We start from the raw sequence: 21,475 nt of genomic DNA, 5'->3' as shown, positions 1-21,475 counted from the left end.
TTAGAGCCTAAACCTCATGTGGATGTCCCCCATGCACAAAGTCACATACATACCCTACATGGATATAAGGACACAGATACAACTCTGGGACTCTGCTAGCGTCACAGTCTATAGTCATTCTTTTATTTTGCTATATCTTGGAACTGATTAATTTATTCTATGTATACAGAATTCTGACATTTTATCTTCTTAATCTCTAAGTTGCATATTCTTCCCATCCAGCCAACTCTCATCTTATTCCACAATTCTCAGTGCTACAAAAGACACCCATACTTTGCAGCACAGAACAAACTGCTCAAGAACATTGAAATTATAGCATATGTTAGGCATACATGGATATTAAAGACTGAGTACTTTGTCAATTAGTCAATCTGTAAAGTCCTAGAATTTATCATCTCCCCTCTGTAGTTATATATGCTCATTGTAGTCATGCTTCTCATATTTCAAATATTAAAAAGTAGGACTTATTTCCTCAAAGATTTTTTTCAAGTGTAACAATATTTAACTTAACAAAATTCAGTAGTTTCAAGGGTTAACAGATTTTGGTGAATTGATACAATCATTGGAATTAAAAAGTCAAATCAAACCTTAAAGTCATCTCCAATGCCTTTAAAAAAAAAAACTTTTTGTTTTATATTGGGGTATAGCTGATTAACAAATAATGTTGTGACAGTTTCAGGTAACAGTATAGGGATACAGCCATACATATGCATGTATCCATTCTCCCCCCAATTCCCCTCCCATTCAGGCTGCCACATAACATCAAGCAGAGTTCTGTGTTTAATGCCTCTTTTTAACATTTCATATCTGATCCATTATTATTTGACTCAACCTTTGAGATATGTCTGGACTCAACACTTACCACCTGCACTGCTATTACTTAGTACAAAACCTCCTCCTTACAATGACCTTCAGTTGGTTTTCCTTCTTGGCTGACACAACAGTCTAAGTGATCTTTTTAAAAACATAGCTCAGAACATGTCATCTTTCTGCTCAAAAGACCTCACATTGCTTCTCTCTCTACTAAGAATAAAATCCCATCTTAACCATGGGGCTTGTTCTGAACCCTGCATACATCACCTGTCTTCCTCTCACTCCCCACTGCCTACTCTAGTCTCCTTGATCATCTTGCTGCCCCTTGACTAGTCCAGACACAATCTCTCCTCTGAGCTCTTTATATCTGTTCACTCTACTGTGAAGTCTCCTCTCAGATACTGGCCTGCACAGCACCCTCTTGTCATTCAGGTCCAAATGTCATCTCCTCTGCAAGGCCTCATTGGTCATCTAATCCAAAGGAGCATCTCCATCTTCACCCTCTGTGAATTTAGATTGCTTCACTTTGCTTCTTAGAGAAATTTAGCATGTACAATAATTATCATACCTAGTATCCATATAGAGGGGACAGAGACAGAAATGATATCCAAGACCTTATCTATTCATTCAACACAACATTTAATGTTCTTTGTGCCAGACACAGTCCTAGACAACGATGATACAACCAACAATCAAATAAACAAACATACTTGGCCTGTTAGTCGCTCAGTTGTATCTGAGACCCCATGAGCACTAGCCTGCCAGGCTCCTCTGTCCATGAGATTTCCCAGGCAAGAACACTGGAGTGGGTTGCCATTTCCTTCTCAAGGGGCTCTCCCCAACTCAGGGATTGAACCCTGGTCTTCTGCATTGCAGGCAGATTCTTTACCATCTGAGCCACCAGGGAAGTCTGAGCCACTTGACCTAAGGGAGCTTATATTTCTAATCAAGAGAGATGGATAAGAATGAAGATGGCACTGACTGCTATGGAGACAAAAAAAAAGCAGGGGAAGTGGAGGGGTAATGTAGGACAGAGCAGTTCTGTCTGTCATTGGAGGAGGCAGGGAATACTTTGTTGAGAAGATGACATTTGAATAAGGGCTATATTTGTCCTGATCACTTTTGATTCCCAGTCTGACTGTAGGTACTTAGAATAAGTATTTGCTGAATGAAATGGATAAATGAAATGAAAGTAGAATTCCCAAGTGTGCATCTTACTAAAAAAAAATTAAATGTCTATATTGCTGTTTTTGACAGTATCACCAAAAAATGTTACTCTATGGGAAAACTTGTGCTTTAGCAAAGGCAACCCAGAGTCAACTTCATACAATTCCTAGGCAGCTTTTAGTAAGTGTGTTACCCATATAAATGGTTTATGAACCTCACAGATTAAATCCTTTTAATTGTACAAATGGTCTATCTCAGAAAGTGACAGAAGATCTATTTTAAATATTCATGGATGCAGTAAATAGCAATAGCGTTCTGCCTTCCTACCTGTGGGAGTGGGCATGTAACATATATCTGAAAAATCAAATATGCACCATCCTCTCTCAATTTTTATTTGTCCATAAGGGAGTACACACTCAAGTCGCTTCAGTCATGTCTGACTCTTTACAACCCTATGGACTGTGCCCACCAGGCTCTTCTGTCCATGGATTCTCCAAGCAACAAGACTGGAGTGGATTGCCATGCCCTCCTCCAGGACCTTTCCAACCCAGGTATCAAACTCACATCTGCCTGCATCTTCTGCATTGCAGGCATATTCTTTACCCACTGAGCCACCTTGGAAGCCCCCATAAGGGGGTAGGTTTATAATAACAATCAGATAATTAGATCCCTACCATTATTTTTATATTAACATATAGATGGGAAAGGAGAGTGTCACTTTTCCTTTCAGAACAGAGAAGAAAGAATGAGATAAATTTAAGAATGCTAAAAGCCATCTTACCCATAGCATGTAGGGTGAACAAGACTAGTCCCAAAGCAAAGCAGCAGCATGCAGGGTTGAGAGCAAGAAAAAGCAAGGGAGAATAACATAAGGTAAGGAGGATAAGAGAGAAAAACTTGTCATGGTTTTGTTTGAGCTCCTAGATGCAACCATACCTAAAACTGTACCATCATTTCCACCTGCTCTTTTTAGCTGTGGAATTCGAAATTAGTCTGAGACTTGTGACTAAAGCTGACTTATGAACACATATTTACAAACTAAAGGACTTATTATCTATATAAATGTATGTAATATGATATACAGTAACATGTAATATATATGATATATATTATGTATGTATCAGTTTTGCTTGGCAAATGCAAATATTAAACAAACTACAATTTTACTTTGCTTTAAATGCAAAAGCATCTTTGATTTTGCTGTATTATACTTAAAGATGCATAACAATTCTGTGAGACTTTTACTGAGTGACTTTGTTAGATAATTCACATAAGATAAATATTTGCACATGCCCATGGACTCACACTGTTGGGATATGATAATCAAAAAATGGGTTACAATATTCAGCATACTTCCTCACTATGAGGTATAAGCTAAGCTGTTTGAATTCCATTTATGTTGCTTCTTAACTTCCATGGATAATACTGCAATCTATTTTACACAAAATGAAAATATCTCACATGTTTGTAAGCAAGGTACACACATTATAAAGAATTTTATTATCAAGAATACTGAACACAATAACTCCTTTTATTTCTGCCACCTAGTGATGCAAACATGCTTTTTCATAATAACTTTTTTCATGGCTAACTTATTTTTGCATGTGCACTTGATGAAAGACTGCCATGCACATGACGATGCCCCATACGAATAAGCAATGAGAAGATATCACGTATGGGTCTTATATCAACATTGCCAGATGGGAAATCCCAGGATTTCTCCAGTTATCAGACATCTGTCACTCATGCTCATGTCTAGGTTGTCAGAAAATGGAAAGTATTAGAAAAAGAGATTTTTTTTTCAGTAAGAGAGACTAGGAATGCTTCTTCTCACTCAAACCCTGACTTTGATTCACATATCTGGTGTTGGATAAAAGGATTCTGTGGCTAGACTTAAGATTTTTCAAAAAGCAGAAGCCCCATTTGGGATTAACAGAGGCAAACTATCATATAAAGGATGAATAAACAAATTCTACTCTATAGCACAGGGAACTATAATCAATACCCTGTGACAAACTATAATGGAAAAGAATATGGGGGGGTGGGGGCGGGGAGGAGAAATGAACACATACTTGTAAATCAGCTAAGAAAGAAAAAAAAAAAAAAAAGAAGCAGCAGCAGCTCCTGGAATCCCTCAGGCTGAGCACCAAGTCCTTATAGCAAAGATCCAAGACCCTGAAAAGGTAAGTTCACAAAAGTAATTTTAATGACCTCCCAGGAAGAAAAGAGAGAGAAAGACTGGCAGGTAAACCTAAGTTCAGGAAGTCGGTTTCTCTACCAGATCTACACAGGGACAATTCAGTTTAGTATATCCCACATGTTAATGGGATATTTTGGCCAATATTTTGGTCACCTGATGCGAAGAACTGACTCATTGGAAAAGACCCTGATGCTGGGCAAGATTGAGGGTGGGAGGAGAAGGGGACAACAGAGAATAAGATGGTTGGATGGCATCACCAACTCAATGGACATGAGTTTGAGTAATTTGGTGATGGACAGGGAGGCCTGGCGTGCTGCAGTCCATGGGGTTGCAAACAGTCAGACATTACTGAGTGAGTGAACTGAACTGAATCTGTTAAGGATGTGACTTTCACAAGGTGATGCTTCAAGAAACAAATGAGATGGTTGAAACAACTTTTTAAAAAATTTAGAGCTTAGTGATGAAATCACGTGTTTTCCCAAGGAGCTATAATTAGAAGCTGACTTTTTTTTTTTCCTATGTCATATTTCAACAGTTTAAAAGTCACACATACAAGTAATGCTCATTCAATAAAAGAGAGAAAAAATGTTACATAATGAGTTTCTTTTCAGAGTGACGATTCATCTGTTTGACTTCTGAAAGATGGATACTCTCAAAAAAAACAATAAATGATTCAATCATTTACTAACCTACTGAGACACAATCGCTCACTCTTTAAGATCACTTCCATTATCCACAGAAACAAAGGAGGGAAAAGGAGGGAGGGGAAGAGGAAGAAAAGAGGGAGTCAAGAGTGAGGTTGGGGAGGGAAATGAAAAGGAAACCCCAAAGGAAACAAGATCAACCTAAAATTCATTACTTGATGTATCATTTTCTAAATTTCGCACTGAAATATGACAAATGAGATTATTTTAAAATTGCTAGAAAGGTTTCAATCACACATTCACCAAAAAAGAAAAAAAGCTGTTAAGAATCTATCTATAAAGTGACTTTGACAAACTCAATAAAAAATAAATTTCAACCCCAAAATAAATGCCATGAGACTAGAATTGTTTCTGAAATGATTGCCACAGCTGCCTGGTGGCTTTAAATAAAACTTTCAGAGTTACATTCTTGAGGCTTGCCAATTGAAGCAATTTGCTTTGCTACATGTATAAATACATAGTACTGTTAATCAGCAGCTTAAATCAAAATTGGTACAAACACTATGAACTGAGACTTTGTTTGTAAACCATCTTTGGATTCAGGCAATTCACAGCAAGTCTTCTCCATTAGCACGGCTAGCTGAAATCTGTTATATAAAATTGCTTCCTCCCTTATTCCCCAAGAGGTACCAGGGTCATGCCATATGCTGAGCGCTTATCCAAAGAAAGAAGCAGGAAGCAGTCCCACTGCTTAAATAAGCCTGCTGTCCTTTGCCATCATATGTGAGGGGAGCTACTGTTCCCATCCCCAGTACACATGGCCCCAAGTGGAGGCAGGTCTGGCTATGGGAAGTCAAAATACTAGGAAATGCCTTAATCTCCTCTCTTTTACCGTTGGTCCCTTAAAACATTCTTCAAAAGAATAGCCACTTGCATATCACACATAGGATGCCTAGCAGGAGGGTTCAAAGAAATGGAAAAGGAAAACATGCTTCCTCTATCCATGTGCATCAATAATTACAACAAAAATACAATAAGAGTACAGGTAAAAATGTATTTGTTTCAGAAAGAGAGCAACACTTCTAATCCAATTCCACCCCCATCTACAGCTCAGTTTGGAATCCTTTATTACAGTGCTTTCAGGATTATTATAAGGCAGACTATCAGAATTATTTAAGTGTGTGTCTTTCTTCCTCACTAGATTATATTGAAAACTGTAATCTAAATCAGTCTGCCATGACACACTGCAAACAAGGGAGACGTAATAAATTGTTGAATTAAACAGAACTGGTTCAGTGCTATGAACTGGAGAAAGATGTCATTTAAATAACACATCCAACTACAAATAGGAATGGGTCTCACCTTTTACAAAAAAAAAAAAAATGTTTACCATAAATGGAACTTGCAGAGAGCATGCATACTACTGATGTAGATAGATAGCAGAAACCATCGATATAAATCACTAAGATCAGCGTTAACCTGCAAATTCCCCACCACTCCATTTTTTTGTTTCTATAATTCAAAATGTACATATGAATGTAATATAGTTTCTACAGTAGACCAAGCCACTGGCCAGCTCAGCACTGGCCCATCCAAGGTAATCATGCTGATAAAGCTGACAGCTGAACTCACTTAAAATGGAAAAAATCAAGGTGCCTTTAACATAAGCCACAGCTAGACCACACCATCCCAGTTAAAAAATGACTCTCACCAAATCTGAATAAGTTCCTTTGATGACAAGCACCATAATTCTGGTAATCACTTGAATTTGATGACATAGTCAGTCTAAAATGAGTCTTCTCATCCAAATTTTCTTCATTTTTACAGAGCCATGTTCTTTTTCACAGTGAGTAGAGGAAAGAAAATCATTTGGAACCTCCTAATTTACAGACATGGTCTACATTTCTAAGTGTTTAAATAATCTTCAGGAACCCTTCCAGGTCATTCTCCCTACTAAATTCACAAAAAAATTACCTTCCTATTACCTTGATTATTACCTTAGTTTTTAAATCTTTTACTCAATGTAAGATAAAGCATAAGAATCTTATATCTCAGTTCAGTTCAGTCACTCAGTCATGTCCAACTCTTTGTGACCCCATGGACCACAGCATGCCAGGCCTCCCTGTCCATCACCAACTCACAGAGTTTACTCAAACTCATGTCCGTTGAGTCAGTGATGCCATTCAACCATCTCATCCTCTGTTGTTCCCTTGTCCTCCTGCCTTTAATCTTGCCCAGCATCAGGGTCTTTTCAAATGAGTCAGTTCTTCACATCAAGTGGCCAAAGTAATGGAGCTTCACTTTCAGCATCAGTCATTCCAATGAATATTAAGGACTGATTTCCTTTAGGATTGACTGGGTGCATCTCCTTGCAGTCCAAGGGACTCTCACGAGTCTTCTCTGACAACACAGTTTAAAAGCATCAATTCTTCTGCACTCAGCTTTCTTTATAGTCCAACTCTCACATCCGTACATGACTACTGGAAAAACCATAGCCTTGACTAGACAGATCTCTGCTGGCAAAGTAATGTCTCTGCTTCTTAATATGCTATCTAGGCTGGTCATAACCTTTCCCCAAGGACTAAGAGTCTTTTAATTTAATGGCTGCAGTGGCCATCTGCAGTGATTTTGGAGCCCCCCAAAATAAAGTCAGCCACTGTTTCCACCATTTCCCCATCTATTTGCCATGAAGTGTTGGGACCAGATGCCATGATCTTAGTTTTCTGAATGTTGAGTTTTAAGCCAACTTTTTCACTCTGCTCTTTCACTTTCAACAAGAGGCTCTTTAGTTCTTCTTCACTTTCTGCCATAAGGACGGTGTCATCTGCATATCTGAGGCTATTGATATTTCCCCCGGCAATCTTGATTCCAGCGTGTGCTTCATCCAGTTCAGCATTTCTTATGATGTACTCTGCATATAAGTTAAATAAGCAGGGTGACAATATACAGCCTTGACGTATTCCTTTCCCGATTTGGAACCAGTCTGCTGTTCCATGTCCAGTTCTAACTGTTGCTTCCTGATTTGCATACAGGTTTCACAAGAGGCAGGTGGTCTGGTATTCCCAACTCTTTAAGAATTTTCCACAGTTTGTTGTGGTCCACACAGTCAAATGCTTTGGCATAGTCAGTAAAGCAGATGCTTTTCTGGAACTCCCTTGCTTTTTCAATGATTCAGCGGATGTTGGCAATTTGATCTCTGGTTCCTCTGCCTTTTCTAAATCCAGCTTGAACATCTGGAAGTTCATGGTTCACATACTGTTGAAGCCTGGCTTGGAGAATTTTGAGCATTACTTTACTGGCATGTGAGATGAGTGCAATTGTGTGGTAGTTTGAGCATTCTTTGGCATTGCCTTTCTTTGGGATTGGAATGAAAACTGACCTTTTCCAGTCCTGTGACCACTGTTGAATTTTCCAAATTTTCTGGAATACTGAGTGCAGCACTTTCACAGCATCATCTTTTAGGATTTGAAATAGTTCAACTGGAATTCCATCACCTCCACTAGCTTTGTTTGTAGTGATGCTTCCTAAGGAATGACTTTGCATTCCAGGATGTCTGGCTCTAGGTGAGTGATCATACCATCATGATTATCGGGAGCATGAAGATCTTTTTTGTATAGGTTTTCTGTTTATTCTTGCCACCTCTTCTTAATATCTTCTGTTTCTGTTAGGTCGATACCACTTGTATCCTTTATTGTCTCATCTTTGCACAAAATGTTTTCTTGGTATCTCTAATTTTCTTGAAGAGCTCTCTAATCTTTCCCATTTTATTGTGTTCCTCTATTTCTTTGCACTGATCACTGAGGAAGGCTTTCTTATCTCTCCTTGCTATTCTTTGGAACTCTGCATTCAAATGGGTGTATTTTTCCTTTTCTCCTTTGCTTTTCGCTTTTCTTCTTTTCTCAGCTATTTGTAAGACCTCCTCATACAACCATTTGGCTTTTTTGTATTTCTTTTTCTTGGGGATGGTCTTGATCCTTTACTCCTGAACAATGTCACGATCTAGCCAAAACAGTATTTCTGTTTAGAAGCTTTGGATTGTTCTAGGATAACCAGAGGGAAGAAAGAGTGAGCCTTTCCAGTCTCTAAATTCTCTTGGGTAATATTTCTACATGCATCCAGCAACTTCGGTTCCCAAAGGCTCTTATTTGAACACATTCATTTCTAACCACCCTGTAACAAAGCAGCACAGGAGCTTTCTTAAAAAGACTTGACAACAGTAAAGTGGAAATGGCCAGACTGTGCTCTTTCTAATAAACTAAAGTTATCTTCTCAAGAGGCTCTACAGGCTGAGAGTGGAATATAATGGCCTGAGTTGGTGTCCTAACTGCTACTAACACTGCTCTGACCCTTGGCTCAAAAGACCTCATGCCAACACCTCCCTCAGTTTCCTTACCACTAAAATGGAAATAAGAATAACAGTATCCTCATAGGATGTGAAGATTTGACAGTTAACACTAAGGCATTTGGAATAGTGTCTGGCTCATATGTATATGCGTCTATGTGTGTGTGTGTGTGTGTGCTCAGCCATGACTGACTCCTTGGGAGCGCATGGACTATAATCCACTAGGCTCTTCTGTCCATGGGATATCCCAGACAAGAATACTGGAGTGGGTTGCCATTTCCTCCTCCAGGGGGTCTTCTGGATCCAGGGATTGAACTCACATCTCCTGCGTCTCTTGTACTGCATGCAATTTTTTCACCACTGAGCCATAAGAAAAGCATAGGCACCCAGTAAATGTTGACCATTAATAAATAATTCATTCAGTTTCATTTCCTCAAGGAAACACAAAAGTGTTGAGATCCTTTAAAGATTAAAAAAAAAAAAGGTAACTGACTGCTGATTGGGAGATAAATGAGCATCTATCTTGAAACACATTCCAGAGAACATCCTTGGGAAAATAACTACAAAAGCAGAGTGTGACAGAGCATCAGGTTATCCCATCCCATGCACCTAAAACAGTGCCATAAAGACAACTGATCAAAGTGAACTGGAACCCAACTTCCTTTGCCCAGATATTTATGCAATATGTTGAGAGCAAAAGGTGTTTATAAAGACTAGTTGACAGCAAAAGAAATATCTGTTAGAGTGTTCTTACTGGGAGAACAAGTAGGAGTTACAAGAAAAATATGTGAGAAGCAGCAACTCTGTTTCCTCCAAGCACTGAAATTCTGTTACATAAACATATCCAGATAGCACATTGACGTGGGGTCACAGTAATAAAGGCACTTGGAAAAGAGTCAGACACTATTCCAAGTGCCTTAGTGTTAAACCATCAAATATTCACAATAACCTTATGATGATGATGTTATTCTTATTTCCATTTTAATGGTAAAGAAACTGAGGGGGTGTTGACATGAGGTCTTTTGAGCTGGGAGTCACAGCAGTGTCAGCAACAGTTAGGACACCAACTCAGGCCATCATATTCCACTCTCAATCTCTCTAATATCCAAGCAACACGACGTCAGCCTGTATCCTGCTTGCTTGGGAAAGTCCAGCACTGTTGCTGTTACTTCTGAGCGCTCCTGGGGAAGGTAGCCTATACTTTCTTGTCACTTCTAACCCCTAGTTTCTTCTCCCGGCTGGACCCTCATTGACCTTCGCACACACACTCGCTCCCCACTGCCTGGGGCCACTTGGCTCAGCCCTAGCTTATATTCCTTCTCTATCTACAGCACATCAGGTGCCCAGTGGTCCCTGAATGGCTGGAAATTAATGTTGCTGGGGGCGGGGCAGAGTCCAAAACCCAAACACACCTTAAACTGTATTCTTGGACACATTCAAGCTGTAGGCTTTCCCTCCTTCCAGGTGTTTCATCTCACTGCTCAATCCCCTCCCTCAGTCTTGGCCTGTTCCCCTGGTCTCTACTCTTCTCATGACACCTCAGGGCTTCTATTTCCTCTCCAAATTCCATAACCCCTACACTTTTCTTGAACTTCCAGAAGTCAGTTTAAATTATTACGCAAAATAATTCAGTTCTTTTCCTCTTATTCTCTCCTAGTTAGACTTGCCCTTGAAGCCTACCTATGTATTCTGAGAGCTCTTTAAGGTATTTTCCTAAATAAAAGAACAGTCCTCTCACAAAACAGTGATGTTTTTCGTATCTAGATCTGTTGTCTGTATCATACACACACACACACACACACACACACACACACGGCATGGTGCCTGGCGTAAGGCAACAGGACCTATTCAACAGAAAACACGTCAGTCTAAATGTTCAAATTAAAATACCCTGGATATACCATCATTGTAAATATGTGGACTTTTTAGTCAGCCAAATATAGATTCATATCCTAGGCCTACTATGTACCAGTTGCATGTCCTTGGACAAGGTAAGATCTTAGAAACCTTTCTGAACAAGAAAGCAGAGCAGGGGAGGGATGTTTTGGAAGTTTGGGGATGGTAGATGCAAACTATTACATATAGAACAAATAAACAAGTTTCTACTGTATATAGCATAGAGAAATATATTCAATATCCTGTAATAAACCATAATGGAAAAGAATATTTTAAAAGAATGTGTGTGTTAGTTGCTCAGTTGTGTCTGACTCTTTTGCAAACCCATGAACTGCAGCCCTTCAGGCTCCTCTTTCCATGGAATTCTCTAGGCAAGTATACTGGAGTTGGTTGCCATTCCCTTCTCCAGTGGATCTTCCCAACCCATTGAACCAGGTCTCCTGCACTGCAGACAAATTTTTTACTGTCTGAGCCACAGGGAAACCAAAGAATGTGTGTATGTGTGTGTGTGCATGTGTGTATATAAAACTGAATCACTTTGCTGTACAGGAGAAATTAACATGATGTTGTAAATCACCCATACTTTAATTAAATAAAGTGTTACAAAAAGAGAAAAGAAACCTTTCTGGAACACATTTCTTCTTTGGCAAGAGAGGGGACCACATTTCAAATCCGTTGGCAAGATTAAATGAGATGATGCATATGAAGCAATTCGTGTACAACCTGGATTAGAAGAAGCACTAGAAAAATAATAGCTAACCAAATTTGAAAAGAAAAAGAATAATAAAGGGGGGAAAAATAACACCCAAAAATGCGGGGAAGGAGAAAAAGCACTGAGAACAGTGAGGCCTCGTCCTGCAGCTGCAACTCTCAGGAAAGGGGACAGCTGCAGGGCCCAGCAGATTCTGGCTAGAAAGGGTTGATACTGGGTTAGTAGTCATAAGGTTGTACCAAATGTTAAAATATTTCGGAACTGCTCTGCAGTCTCTCTCCTAGACACCAAGAATAAAATCCCTTCTTGCCCATCGACTTTTTTCTTTCCCCTGGGACCTTTGCATGATTCATGATGCCTGGCACTCATGCCCAGGGTTTCTGGGCCCCTGTTCCAGCACTGTGGGCCAGCACCTGTTCTATCAAGTTGCTGCTTTTGCTCCTTCAGTCGCTGAATATTTTGATTATCTTGCTAAAGGCAGAAGAGATCCACGAGTTAAAGTGAATCAGTATGAGTTTCCACCATTGTAGTAAGGGGGAACAGAACACATGACCCCGGAAATATGCCATTTTACATGTAGATTGTTTTGCTCAAGATCCAGCAGACTAAAAAAAAAACTTATTACCTCTCCCTTAACTACCTATAAGACAGGGGGCCTGGACTACAAAGAGCTATTACCAGAGATAACTTCTTATCTGAAAGACCCATCTGCACGGCAGGGCCAACTTTTAATTACCAAACATCTGCTCTTCTTATTATCGTATGAGTCACACTCTTCTTTGAAGCCCCAGACCTCTATTCCATAAAGTACAGGATGGCTTTTATAAAGCCTCAGTTACCCAACTTGTCCTTAAATCTCAAATCTTTGGGTCTGTTGTATATAGGAAATTAAATGATTTTTTCTCCTGTTAGTCTAACTTATGTATTTAATAATTAAACCAGTCAGAGAACCTAACAGGGCAAAAAGGAAAAGGTGTTCTCCCTTACATTAGGTATGAATATGTTCTTGCTTCAATCCAGGTTAAGGTATAGAATAATGAAGAAAAATGAGACGTTTTTATGCCTTAGAACACTTGAAGAAGGGAGGGGAAAGAGGGAGCAAGAAAGATATTAAAAAATCCAGATACTATTTGATAAAATTATCTTAAACAGGAACAGAAAATGGATTCAATTACTGTGATTCATTCACTGTTTCTTTGTCTTACAGGATATTTGATTAACTGTAACACCTAATGATTTAATTCATTTCACCAAGATGGGTGCTCCTGAAGAGAAATGGTAGAGAAACCTCTTTCAGGAATTGTTAAAACTGTTCTGAGTTGTAAAGTTCCATTATTTTTCACTAAAGGACAAATGTCTCCCCGACTTTTTCTAAGGAAGACAGGATAAACATGCATGTAAAGTGTCACAGACAGAAAAATGTTACCTTAGTTTTCAATGTATAATTGTTTCTCAGATTCCACTTGGAAGTGGCCTGGAGCTTAAAACTCAGCATTGAAATATGTATAATATCATATATGAAACAAGTCACCAGTCCAGGTTCGATGCACGATACTGGATGCTTGGGGCTGGCGCACTGGGACGACCCAGAGGGATGGTATGGGGAGGGAGGAGGGAGGAGGGTTCAGGATGGGGAACACATGTATACCTGTGGCAGATTCATTTTGATATATGGCAAAACCAATACAATACTGTAAAGTTAAATTAAATAAAATTAAAAAAAAATGCTCCATTAGCTTCACCATCATATATAGATTCACAGATACCACTAGTGAAAATTCTTAGACATGTGAACCACAGAAAGGTATTCACCTACTTATATGTGAGTTTTCCAGTGTCACTTTTTAAAATACAAAAGTAGTAGGAATTAGAGAGAAAGTGAGAACCATACATTGTCCCCAAAAGGCTAATTCCTTTGAATGTTTAAACCCTTAAATTAATTTATTCAACAAAGATTTTGAGAGTTTTCTGGTACAAGGTAATACGTACTTGATGTGTGCTTGTCTGTTACTACAAAGACTTCCTCTCATTGAAAAGAAGTGGTACCAGACCTGACAGATGCAATAGCCAGCCAGGTGAGCTAAGGTGCTAGTTTCCTCGTGTGCACACCTGTCGAAGACACTGCTCATCAGGGACAGAACTCTTTGATGCTGAGTTCAAGTTAGACCTGAGAAGTGATCTCTGCATAACGATACAGAAACAGTATTGTCAGTCCATTAGAATTAAAACAAATGAAAATGATTTACCCTCTTAGATCTAGCTAATGCATCTTTAATAACTACCAAAGTGCCTGGCACAAAACAGTCACTGAGAAAATGTCTGGTGAATGAATGATTTGCTGAGTGACTGCTGAAGGGCTGAAATTTTCCTTTGAAAATAAGACCAGGCATTGGAAACAGTGTCTCTGAACATAGAAACAGCCTTATCTACCACAACAAAATTATAAATAAGATTCAAAGGAATCCCTTGTTGAAAGCATCCCTGTCACAAAAGTAAGTCTTGAATTGCATTCTGTAAACAGATCAATGGGGCTTCCCAGGTGGTTCATAGTAAAGAACCCATTGGCAATGCAGAACGGCAGGAGACGTGGGTTCGATCCCTGGGTCAGGAAGATCTCCTGGAGGAGGAAATGTCAATCCACTCCAGTATTCCTGCTGGGATAATCCCATGGACAGAGGAGACTTGCAGGCTATCGTCCATGGACTGTACAAAAGACTTGGACATGACTGAGCGACTGCATGTGCAAGCGTGCACACATAAACAGATCAATAGAAAGTTTCAAATGAACAGGGGTCATCAACAACAGTGAGTGAAGGATTCAGCAGGCTCCAGGACAACAGAGAGCACTCCTCTTTGAATAGACTGCCTGGCCACTCAAGGACAGGGAGAAAGACGAGACTGAGACCTACTGTCAGGTTGGCTGAAATCTTTATCTCCCCTTGATGCACTGGTTCACTCAGTCCACACAGGGTAATTTGCCTGTGAAGCTCTCTCTACATTGCCCAATAACTTGCAAGGCTAAAATGTGAACTTTTATGGAACTATATCACATTCACCATGACCATATCACATACAGCCTCATAAAGGAGCCATACCATCACCTCAGTGGGCCTCCTGACCATATCATTTGTCAGCTGGATGACTAGATCACATTTCATTTGGATGTATACATTTGTGTCTAAGGTAGGAATTATTTATAGGACCCAGCTTACATGGTCAGAGCAACTTCCTATGACTATTTTAATTCTCATGGTTCCCTCCTTCTCTAAATTTCTAAATGCTTCTTACATTTGCAGACTAATTTCTTTTGGACTGGTCAGATCCACTCTCCACGCTTTCCCATCCTGTTCCACCAGGCTGCCAATACCTGGGTTCCTGAGCTCTGTGGCTCCCAATCAGTTTTTAGGATTAGTGAGGACAGAGATTAGGGTAAGTATTTTCTCCCCACATTGTGGTGGAGAGTGGCTGTGCTCCTCTAGATAAGGAAGTAAACTCCCATCAGGAGGGGTTCTTCTACAGTGATAGTCATGGCTCTCTCCAGCTTCTAGTGATGGCTTCCTGCTCTCCTCAGTTGATGGAGTAGTAACAGCTCCCCATGTTCGCTAACCCTCCAGGGCTGCACCTCCCTGTGTTGGTTCCCTTAACCTTACCCACATATTTGTAAATTGCCCTTTCATTAAAGCTCTTCTGTTTTAGTGCTGGGATTGTAATTGACATACAAGGCTTCCCTGCTGGCTCCAACAATAAAGAATCTGCCTGCAATGCATGAGACTCAGGTTCTATCCCTGGGTTGGGAAGATCTCCTGGAGAAGGGAACTGCAACCCACTGGGCAGAGGAGCCTGAAGGGTTTATAGTCCATGGGGTTGCAAAGAGCTGGACACAACTGGGCAAGAAACACTTTCAACACTATAATTGATATAAATATGTACCATGACACTTAGCAACTGTTTTTACTGCAATTGGTACTTTCAATTTGATTCATATATATATATATATATATAGGACTTAGACTTATCTAAATATATATATATATATATATAATTTCTAATTTATAGTAATCCATTGTTAAACCTGGGGAACTGCTTCCAGGAACACTTCAAACAACAAAATTCAAGAATGCACAAGTTCCTTATATAAAATGCTACCATGCAAGGAGATCAAACCAGTCAACCCTAAAGGAAATCAAACCTGAATATTCATTGGAAGGACTGATGTTGAAGCTGAAGCTCCAGTACTTTAGCCACCTGATGCAAAGAACCAATTCATTGGGAAAGACTCTGATGCTGGGAAATATCAAGAGCAAGAGAAGAAGGGGAGGACAGAGGATGATATGGTTGGATGACATCAATAACTCAATGAACATAAGTTTCAGCAAACTCCAGGAGATGGTGAGGAATAGGGAAGCCTAGTGTACTACAGTTCATGGGGTCACAAAGAGTCAGACACAACTTAGTGACTAAACAGTGATAACAACAAGTATTTGCAAATAACCTACACATATCCTCCTATATACTTCAAATCATTTCTAGATTATTTGCAGTATCTACAATAATGTAAATGTTATATAAATAGCTGTAAATACAATGTAAATGCTCTGTAAATAGTTACTTTTGTGTGGCAAATTCACATTTTGTTTTTTTGGAATTTTTTAAAAACTATTTTCAATCAGCAGTTGGTTGACTCCTCAGATGCAGAACCTGTAGATACACAGGGATGATTATATATCTATAGGTGTCTGTCTATATATATATGTATATATAAAATCATATGCATATAATTTTTAAATTGTATTTCCCTGAGTATGTTATGTCTTCTGAGTCATGGTAAGTGTTAAACTGAGTTTAGGATTTGACATAATTCTTGAACTCACTGCTGGAAAAGGGATATATCTGAACAGAAATTTGACAACATATAACAATTAAAATTTATTAAGCAACCAGTATGTACCAGACAACTGTGGCAAGCATTTTCCATATAACTCTTTTGACTTCCATATCTACTTTGCAAGTTGTATTTTATAATTCTCATTTTCAAGACAGATAGTCGGAAGCTCAGATTTAATTTTAACATGGTCTCAGACCTAAGAAGTATCAACAGTAGAGCCAGGATGCAGACTTGGATCCACCTGACATCGGAATTCAGGCACGTTTCCAAGATTTGACATCATCTCTCAAGTAGAAGTGACAGAGAGCTGCTCCAATTAGCCAGTTACTGCAAATGGGACTGCCTCTCTATTAGCTACAGAGCTACCAAAAGCCAACAGAAACTCAGAATTTCATTAATTCTGGAACTGAATTCAGACAAATAAATGTGCAAAAGTATGTGTTTTGTGCTTTTTTTTTTTCCCCCACCTGTTTTCTAACAATGCTTTCTAACCTTAAAATACTCTACGGTGATTTAGGTGATTTAGGCATTTAGTACTTTGTGTGTTATATGAAACATTAATGTACCAATAAAAGTGAATATTATTTGCACAGTGTCTAGTATATTGTAAGCACTTAATAAATATTTTAATCAATTAAATTGGTATAAAAGCCTTTTTATGATAAAAGTTAATGCCTGTATTTAGCAGTTCGAAAAAGAACATTTTATCATTCATAGCAGAACAAGAGTTTTGATTATTTGATGCTGAAAAGGGAAACAGAGCAAAGTTTCAGATGAGTGTAACTGGGCTGTGATAATTATACAGGTCTGATTTCATTACAGTAAATGTTAATTTAATGTCTGATTCATTTTTCTAACTGGCACTAAAAATGCTTTTACTTCACATACAATATGAAAATACATTAGATCATAGAATTTGGGAAGAAAATACAAGCTTGTTGAGTTATAGGCATTTCAAGATAAGTAAAGGACATTCAAACTATGGCTTCCATAGAAAGAGGTAACTTCCGAGAAACCAATGTAAGTTCTTAACAGTTTTTGAATTATCGACTCTCTTTGCAGTTTTAGGAAGCTTATAGACTCCCTTCTCAGAATAATGCTTTTAAATGAATAAAATAACATACATAGGATCATAAAGGGAACTAATTATATTGGGAAAAGCTATCAAAATATTGCAAGAATAACTGTGATACATTAATATACCTTCATTGTGAGATGAAGTATTTCCTGCCATTATCAGTAAACAAAGGATGGCACAGTCATCAGTGCTTGTAGTCACAACCCATGGTGAGATGGTGAGCCCTGAGAAAACTCAGGATGAGAAAACACAGGATACTGGCCCCGGAAAGCTGAGGAGTATACCAAAGGAATGATTTCAGGGAACCCAGACTCTTGCATCTTCCCATACATAGAGAAGCGTGAAAGTCTTTAACTTGGGATATCTGGTTTTCCTTTACTTATCAATTATCTTTTAACATTCAGACCACCTGCCTCTGTTGCAAAACTTCTGTATAACCTGCCTTCCCACCTTGCCTCCTCGGAGCAGTTCTCCCAGGGTTACTTGAGATGCTGCCTCCAGGCTTGAAGTCCTAAAAATGTCCACTGAGTATAACATACCTCTCCACTTCTAGGTTACGAACATTTTTTAAGTCGGCATCATTATAAAAATATTAACTCTCAATATGTAGCAGTGTGGTCCAATAGCTACACTAATTTTTAACCATGTTGGCAACAACTGCAATGTGATACTATGATTATATCTGTGAGTCTACTGGTGATGAGTTGCACAAAATTTCTGTGGTTCATTGTTACCCATAATTGAAGACCTTGCTGGATTTCACTTAGCCAGAAGTTAGTAAAATAAAGACATAATTTATGCTCTGATATAAGTTTACTTAAACCGTGAATTCTGTTGCTGGATCCCAGGTGAAGAAACCTTGACACAGAAGGGGCACTGTAAGCAGAGTATTTAAAGAGGAATACAGTAACCAGGAAGAGAAGTAGCAGGAAAAGCTTCTCCAAGACGGAGTGGGAAGAAAATGACAACTGTTCAAGTAGAATTAATTTTAGAGCCAAATATATCCTTGCTCCACATAATAGAATAAAATAAAATAAAATGCTATTAAAAAAATAAGAAAAAACAGATTTCAAGCAGACTGCCTCACGAAAGTCTTTGAAAAAGTAATGTACTGGATTTTTAAGTGATTGACAGCATGAAGCTTCTTTTAAAATTTCTAATCTTTATTTAATCATACAAAGTGAATGAAAGTTCAAAGAAATAAAATGGTAGGACTACTCATTTGTTTGATATACATATAAAAGCAAAAATGATCTGTCTCCTGGGAAACTTGGATCTAGTTTATTAGCACTGAGGTAGGAGATAGATGGGCTCCAGGTTAGACATTTACAACTGGTCTCCTGTTTGCATTTCATTGGGCACCAAGAAGTGGCCTTCAGATACTGGCTACTGACAACTAGTCTCCTGTTTGCACTCCCTGAGACAAGAGATAGGTGGACTCCAGTTGAGGATTTACAGTAAGCCTCCTGTTGGTACTCCAAAATGGAAGTAACAACAGAAGCAGGGTAAATAACCAGTCTCTGTCTCTTGTAAACACCTCAAGATAATAGTCATGGCAACAGTCAAGGTAATAGTCATGGCAAAGACAAAGAGGGCAAAACTCTGTTTGAGTGAAGGATTATGAGATCTCTGCTCCACCCCGACCTTTATGGGACAAGGGAGACACTACACATATGCAGAAAAGCTCCTTGGGGTCAAAAGTTAGGGGGATAATTCCAGGTCATAATGAGTCTGGCTCCTCTCAGAAGCCTTCACTTTGAGATCCATCTTTGCTGAGGGGTGTGTGCACACCTCATGGGAGGGCCTTGAGACAAAGTAACTGGGGGAGGACAACAAGGCAATAGGCCTGAGGGAAGACAAAGACTGGGAAAGTGCCCCCTTATAAAGGATTTAAACTTCCCAAAGGAGAGACTCTGTTCACCCATGCACCTTTCTGCATGTACTTTTATTTACAATGAACTTTTTACTTTACTCTTTACATTCTGCCTCCACGCCTGAATTCATTATTGACTAGGCAGGCAAGAAATAGGGACTCTAGCTTTAACTGCTGGCCCTTGTGGTCCAGTGGTTAGGACGCCTGGTCCAGGAAACTAAGAACTTGTTTCCAGCTACTGCTTGCTGCTGCTTGCTGCAAGATGCTGATTACTGCTGTACGTGTCCAAAATCAGCATTGGCACACTCCCAAAATTATAGTGATACAACAGGCCAGCTGCAGACCAGCCTATCTGTTGGTGGTCAGCCAGTCTCAAATAGGCATCACTCAACTGCTTGGAGTTGAATCAAAAAGGATTAAAAGTCAGCAAAAACACACTGACTAAATCAAAATCAGCAAATTAAAAAGTAGCTCCATTAAGACCAATACTGTTACCATTCTTATTAGATGATTAATACAGTACCAAGATCTATCATATGGGATCATCCTAGAATTGATCACAGGCTTCAGTAACAAAAAGGGAATATACAAGGTACTTCCTAACAAGGGCAGATGGTTATTCTTAGAAACAAAAGAAACAGAAGGAAAAACAAACAAACAAAAGATAATAGGCCCAAAATGGAGTTGTTTATATTAAGCCCCATGTCACTAAGCCAAGAATTTATTACATCTTCAGCTTTCCCAGAAATGGAATTTTAAACCATTTAAAAATTTAAATTTAAACCAGTTAATTTAGAATTTGATTCCAATCCCAAAGAAAGGCAATGCCAAAGAATGTTCAAACTACTGTACAATTGCACTCATTTCACATGCTAGCAAGGTAATGCACAAAATCCTTCAAGCTAGGCTTCAAGAGTATATGAACTGAGAACTTTCAGACATACAAGCTTTATTTTGAAAAGGCAGAGGAACCAGAGATGAAATTGCCAACATCCACTGGATCATAGAAAAAGCAAGGGAATTCCAGGAAAACATCTGCTTCATTGACCACGCCAAAGTCTTTATGTGGATCACAACAAACTGTGGAATATTCTTAAAGAGATGGGAATACCAGACCACCTTACCTGACTCCTGAGAAACCTATATGCAGGCCAAGAAGCAACAGTTAGAACGGAACATGGAACAATGGACTGGTTCAACATTGGAGAAGGAGTACATTGAGGTTGTTTATTGTCACCCTGCTTATTTAACTTATATGTGGAATACATCATGTGAAATGCCAGGATGGATGACTCACAAGCTGGAATCAAGATTGCTGGGAGAAATAGCAACAACCTCAGATATATAGATAGTATCACTGCAGTGGTAGAAAGTGAAGAAGAACTAAAAGAGTCTCTTTATCAGAGTGAAAAAGAAGGCTTAGAACTCAACATTCAAAAGTCTAAGATGACAGCATCTGGTCCCATCACTTCATGGCAAATGGATGGGGAAAACAGTAGAAACAGTGACAGATTTTATTTTCTTGGGCTCCAAAATCACTGGGGACAGAGACTGCAGCCACAAAATTAAAAGACACTTGCTCCTTGAAAGAAGAGCTATGATGAACTTAGCATATTAAAAAGCAGAGACATCACTTGGCCAACAAAGGTCCATACAGTCAAAGCTATGGTTTTTCCAGTAGTCATATATAGATGTGAAAGTTGGTCCATAAAGAAGGCTGAGTGCCACAGAATTGATGATTTCTAATTACAGTGCTAGAGAAGACTCTTGACAGTCCCTTGGACATCAAAGAGATCAAACCAGTCAATCCTCTAGGAAATCAAGCTTGAATATTCATTGGATGAATTGATGATGAAGCTGAATAC

General features: G+C 39.0%; 1 protein-coding gene across 2 annotated transcripts in view; it reads right to left on the bottom strand.

Annotated features, from left to right (window-relative positions):
• The window catches only part of KCNIP4 (potassium voltage-gated channel interacting protein 4), a 1,300,658-nt gene that overhangs the window by 1,197,672 nt on the left and 81,511 nt on the right, over positions 1–21,475 (bottom strand). The gene's annotated exons all lie outside the window — the stretch shown is intronic.

This window comes from Bubalus bubalis, chromosome 7 (assembly GCF_019923935.1).
Source record: "Bubalus bubalis isolate 160015118507 breed Murrah chromosome 7, NDDB_SH_1, whole genome shotgun sequence".
In the NCBI taxonomy this organism is placed as follows: Eukaryota; Metazoa; Chordata; class Mammalia; order Artiodactyla; family Bovidae; genus Bubalus; species Bubalus bubalis.
Note: the sequence above shows the minus strand (reverse complement) of the source record. Positions and strands in the feature narration are given on the sequence as shown.